Raw genomic sequence first — 6,000 nt, 5'->3', positions numbered from 1 at the left:
TGATTCACCATGATCCCCCGGAAAGTGCCAAAGAGGATAATTTGACTCACGTGCTAGATGAGGGAAATGGGATGTTACCTAAGATTCTCAGAAGGTCACTGAAACAAAATAGTAAGGAAGTGAGTGTGGAATTGGGCAAGGATCTCTCAGTAGAATTTTGTGTAGATCAATTGGGGTCATTCACCCCTTGGCAGTCTAGAACCATGGGACTCTATGGGAAGTATTTGTGTAAATCACCGTGTAAGTCATGGAGCCAGGTCATAGCTCACACTGAAAGGGATGGCTACGTAAACCCATACACTCAATTTGGGACCAGGTGGAGTATAGTAAGGGTTGGCGTTTTGGACTGTGTTCCCGAACAGAGGAAGTATTGTATAAAGGTGCGAATTAACATTAAGGCGGTCAATACTCAGGATCTCGGGTTATGGTATGTGGGCTTCGACCAGTTTCCAACTGATACTATGGTACCGTTCCAGGTGGCAGAAGTTAGAGTTGATAAGGAGAATATGATTGGCCGAAGTTCAACCAATCCCTCTAACACAACGGCTATTCCTAGTGTAATCATCCAGGGTAAAGGAGCAGTACGAATAGTTCTGTGTTGATTTACACTATTTATATCCCCAGGTTCCACTTAAATCAAGACTTCCTCCCTTTACCGTGACGAGAGGAGAATATTACTGTTTGGCCAGATACAGTACACACGGGAAATACGTGGGGGAAGTTGGTACCTGCAATAAGACAGAGAATATTACCACTGACGAGACCATGTCTGATTTGACAGGCTGGTTGAACTCTGGAGATTTCAAAATGTTGAAGGTGGCCAGGGCTGACATCTGGTGGTTGTGCGGGGGGAATGAGTTTGTGGCCGGTATTACCGACTGATTGGACTGGACTATGTGCTTTAGTACATTTAGGAATGCCTTTTACACTCATACAACACCAAGACATGAAGTTAGTCAAACGAGAGAGAAGGGATGCTCCATCTGGGTCTTTTGACGACAGAGTATATATTGATAACATTGGGGTTCCACGAGGTGTGTATTTATAGTTATGGTAATCAACAGCGCTTTAGCAGGAATAGGTTTTGTAGAACAGACTGAAGCAACCAGCTGGAAGACCTGACAGAATAGAATTGCATAGGATAAAAGGAGGAAGTGGGCGTGGTAATCAGGACCATGTCTTACATCCCGGGTGGCACGGCTCCGGACGAATCAGTGCCCGAAGCCTCAGCTGGTTTGACCACCCTGGCTCACGGGTTGGCAGAAACTCTGGGGTGGATACTTCTCTGAACTAAATTGGGTAGACAGTATTTATGGGAAAATGTGGTGTTTTGGGCTGTATCAACCTGTATGACTGTTTTAATTTTATGCGGCTGTTGTCTAATTCCCTGTGTGCGAGGCCTTGTTTCCAGGACTCTGGAAAGATCAATGACCCAACAGATGGTGCGTTATGGGCCGATTCCAGATTCTGACCTGTGGAGGACTGAAGGCATGTCTACAGAGGAAGTGGACGAATCCGGATCTGTCATTTGTGGGGAATTTATGTTTGATGAGAATAGTGTTGAGATGAAGGGGAATTAGATTGTAATTTGTTTCAATGATTAAACTGTTTTTTGATAAAGATTGTAAAAAGAAAAAAAAGAATCCTGAAAGAGGAGTTATGATTCTGATGCAGATTTAAAAACAGTTGGAGTTAAGGTTAGATTTGATTAAAGATGGGTGAAGAGTCGGGTAAACATTTATAATAATATTTTTATTTTGTAGATTTGAATGTATAATATTTGATCAAAGGGAGGATTGATAGAGGAAAATATGTTTGAAATGACTAATTATGTATACATTCCAATCAGAAACTGACTAGTCCAAATGCTATAATGTACTGTCCCTCTTGCTCCCTTTCACAATTGTATATAATGTAGTAAGGAAGTTTAGTAACAATGAAGGTCTGTTCTTTAAGTTCATTCAGTTGTACAAATCTCCAGGTGGTGGGAACGGGCCATCTCCAAAACGGTCGGGAATGTTGATTTATGCTGACTGGCCTTGACTTCGTGCTGATAACGCGGAGGCTTGAGAATTAGAGGGGCCCTCTGTTTGTGAAACGGAACATTTGGAAAACGCTGACGTCATTTTCAGTTTATAACCTGTGGTAATGTGTGTAAGCATTTAGTACTCTCTGGAATTAAACGCTCTTTAACCTGGCTTTTAAGACTGGTCTCGATCTACTTCATGCATGATTAATGAACTTATACAACTCATTAAATGAATTAGAAATGAGTGCTAATTGGTTTTGGCAATTAAAACATTAAATGAATTTAGAATTCCTCTATCAATATATTACACACACAAGGTGAGGAGAACAAGTATTTGATACACTGCCGATTTTGCAGGTTTTCCTACTTACAAAGCATGTAAAGGTCTGTCACTTCAACTGTGAGACGGAATCTAAAACAAAAATCCAGAAAAGCACATTGTATGATTTTTAAGTAATTAATTTGCATTTTATTGCATGACAAGTATTTGATACATCAGAAAACCAGAACTTAATTTTTGGTACAAAAACCTTTGTTTGCAATTACAGAGCTCATACGTTTCCTGTAGTTCTTGACCAGGTTTGCACACACTGCAGCAGGAATTTTGGCCTACTCCTCCATACAGACCTTCTCCAGATCCTTCAGGTTTCAGGGCTGTCGCTGGGCAATACGGACGTTCAGCTCCCTCCAAAGATTTTCTATTGGGTTCAGGTCTGGAGACTGGCTAGGCCACTCCAGGACCTTGAGATGCTTCTTACGGAGCCACTCCTTAGTTGCTCTGGCTGTGTATTTTGGGTCGTTGTCATGCTGGAAGACCCAGCCACGACCCATCTTCAATGCTCTTATTGAGTAAAGGAGGTTGTTGGTCAAGATCTCACGATACATGGCCCCATCATCCTCCCCTCAATACGGTGCAGTCGTCCTGTCCCCTTTGCAGAAAAGCATCCCCAAAGAATGATGTTTCCACCTCCATGCTTCAGTTGGGATGGTGTTCTTGGGGTTGTACTCATCCATCTTCTTCCTCCAAACACGGAGAGTGGAGTTTAGACCAAAAAGCTCTATTTTTGTCTCATCAGACCACATGACCTTCTCCCATTCCTCCTCTGGATCATCCAGATGGTCATTGGCAATCTTCAGACGGGCCTAGACATGCGCTGGCTTGAGCAGGGGAACCTTGCGTGCGCTGCAGGATTTTAATCCATGACGGCGTAGTGTGTTACTAATGGTTTTCTTTGAGACTGTGGTCCCAGCTCTCTTCAGGTCATTGACCAGGTCCTGCCGTGTAGTTCTGGGCAGATCCCTCACCTTCCTCATGATAATTGATGCCCCACGAGGTGAGATCTTACATGGAGCCCCAGACCGAGGGTGATTGACCGTCATCTTGAAATTCTTCCATTTTCTAATAATTGCGCAAACAGTTGTTGCCTTCTCACCAAGCTGCTTGTTGATTGTGGAGAGGTTGGAGTCTGAGTGTGTGGACAGGTGTCTTTTAAACAGGTAACGAGTTCAAACAGATGTAGGTAATGAGTGGAGAACAGGAGGGCTTCTGAATGAAAAACTAACAGGTCTGTGAGTCGGAATTCTTACTGGTTGGTTGCTGTATATCTATCATTCTATTGGTTGCAAGAATTTTGTCAAATTTATATGGAAAAAATTATACGTTTTGAATCCGGCGTCGTTTTGCATATCAGTTCATAAACCATGTGCCATGGAAGCGGTACATTGCAAAACAGTTGGAAAAATACTTTCAATCTATATGGTACAGCTGTCAATATTGTGCTCCTTAACCTGTTAAGTCGACCCTCTACTTTTTCGAACATTGTTAAAAATCGCGCAACATTTCAGCGCCCTGCTACTCAGGCCAGGAATATAGTATATGCATATGATTAGTATGTGTGGATAGAAAACACTCAGACGTTTAAAAAACTGGTTAAATCGCGGCTGTGACTATAACAGAACGTGCGTTTCATCGAAAAGTGCAGGAAAATCTGATCACTGAAAATGGAAATAAATATCCTTGCGCTACTTCCAGGTGTTGTTCAAAGTGAACCGAATTAAATGAGGCCGAGGTTGCAGTGCCTACAGCTTCCACACGTTGTCTAGAGTCTTGTCATTTGATTCAGCTTTGATTCTTGGTCTAACCGAATCAAGGGAATCGATTCCCTCCGGTCTCCGACCGGATGTTTTGGTCGAGCTCTCTCCAAGACATTTTTTCGAGACGGACACCTATAGAATTGACATCGCCTCCTGATGAATTTTATCGCTTATTAACGTGTACTAATACCTAAAGTTGCATTATAAAATATTTCGAAGTGTTTTGTGAAAGTTTATCGTCGACTTTTTGAATTTAAAAAAATGACGTTATGTTATGACACGCTATTTTTTTCCGTTTATCACACAGTCTTCATAGATCGATATCTAGGCTATATATGGACCGATTTAATCGAAAAAAAGACCCAATAGTGATTATGGGACATCTAGGAGTGCCAACAAAGAAGATGGTCAAAGGTAATGAATGTTTATATTTATTTGTGAGGTTTGTGTAGCGACGACTATGCTAATTATTTTGTTTACGTCCCCTGCGGGTCTTTTGGGGTGTTACATGCTATCAGATAATAGCTTCTCATGCTTTCGCCGAAAAGCATTTTAAAAATCTGACTTGTTGCCTGGATTCACAACGAGTGTAGCTTTAATTCAATACCCTGCATGTGTATTTTAATGAACGTTTGAGTTTTAACTAATACTATTAGCATTTAGCATAGCGCATTTCTATTTCCAGAGCTCTAGATGGGATGCCTGCGTGCCAGGTAGGAGCAAGAGGTTAAACGTATACTATTATAGGATACCTTTTTGTATGTAGTTTTTCCTTTTCACAATTTTTTTTAACCAATTTTGGACTTTAAAGCAGGGCCGACAAAAGTTCCTTACTCTACATTTATTTAAATTTACATCTAGCTGTTTCTGGTGGGATTTTGGCAAGATGCCGGCAAAGATGGCTGAACTTCCTGTAGACTGAAATGGACGATTCTGGGCAGTCATTCATTTTGATTCTGAGCCGAGTCTGACACCCGATTCCGGGCCAATTCAATCAGCGTCGGCACCCCGGAAGTGGGCCGCTTCCTCATTGCTAGCTGCATGTGTGATAAATCCACTAGTCCTGTTAATGATATAATTTACAAAGATTATACTTTAAAAATATATATTTTTTGTATCAATTTTTTTAAAAAATCAAATGGTATATTGGCGTTGTATTTTCTGTCTTTTCTGGTGGATTAAATTGACAATGCCACCCATTTTCTATGGCTTGTTTTAAAAATAGCGCTATTTTTACTCAAATAACCGAAAGTAAGGGGTTGTAATCTGAATAAAGGGGAAAAAGCCATTCTTGAACATGTGGTGAGACATTCTTACTCATTTTCTAGAGAACCAGTTTGGATTAAAGTATAACGTTTGTTTGACTTTAGTGAGGTCTAATGTTTTAATATTGAACCATTTCTGCCCTCCGAATTTATATTCATTATATAAATAGGCCCTTTTAATATTGTCTGGCTTACCATTCCAAATAAAATAAAAATCTCATATCATTTTAAACTGTTCGCTAGGTGTAGGCAAGGCATAAGCAAATAGGTAAACTGGGATATGACTAAAGAGTTAATCAGGGTGATTTTTCCACAGAGACAGGCATTTTTCTTTCTGTGGTGGCATGATCTTGTCTATTTTGGTAGATTTCTATAATGTATTGGTGTGATATATAGTTACCGATTTTATGTCCACATCAGTCAGACCATTTTGCTCGTAAACTACATGGTAATGTAAATGTTTAGTTTTTTAGTGATCCAATGCGTAATACAGTGGTTCTTCCTGTAAAAGTGTAAACTCTTACGGCCCGACCATTAGTGGTAGATGGTGGCATTCTGTCATTGCACCACCATCGTCAGACTGACGATTTTTGAAAAATAGGCATGGTGGGC

General features: G+C 40.7%; 1 pseudogene; it reads left to right on the top strand.

Moving 5' to 3' along the window:
* The first annotated feature begins 1,175 nt into the window (after nt 1–1,175).
* LOC124012183 overlaps nt 1,176–6,000 on the top strand; it is a 48,775-nt pseudogene continuing 43,950 nt past the window's right edge.

This window comes from Oncorhynchus gorbuscha, linkage group LG24 (genome assembly GCF_021184085.1).
Source record: "Oncorhynchus gorbuscha isolate QuinsamMale2020 ecotype Even-year linkage group LG24, OgorEven_v1.0, whole genome shotgun sequence".
In the NCBI taxonomy this organism is placed as follows: Eukaryota; Metazoa; Chordata; class Actinopteri; order Salmoniformes; family Salmonidae; genus Oncorhynchus; species Oncorhynchus gorbuscha.
This window is presented reverse-complemented; position numbering and strand designations above follow the sequence as displayed.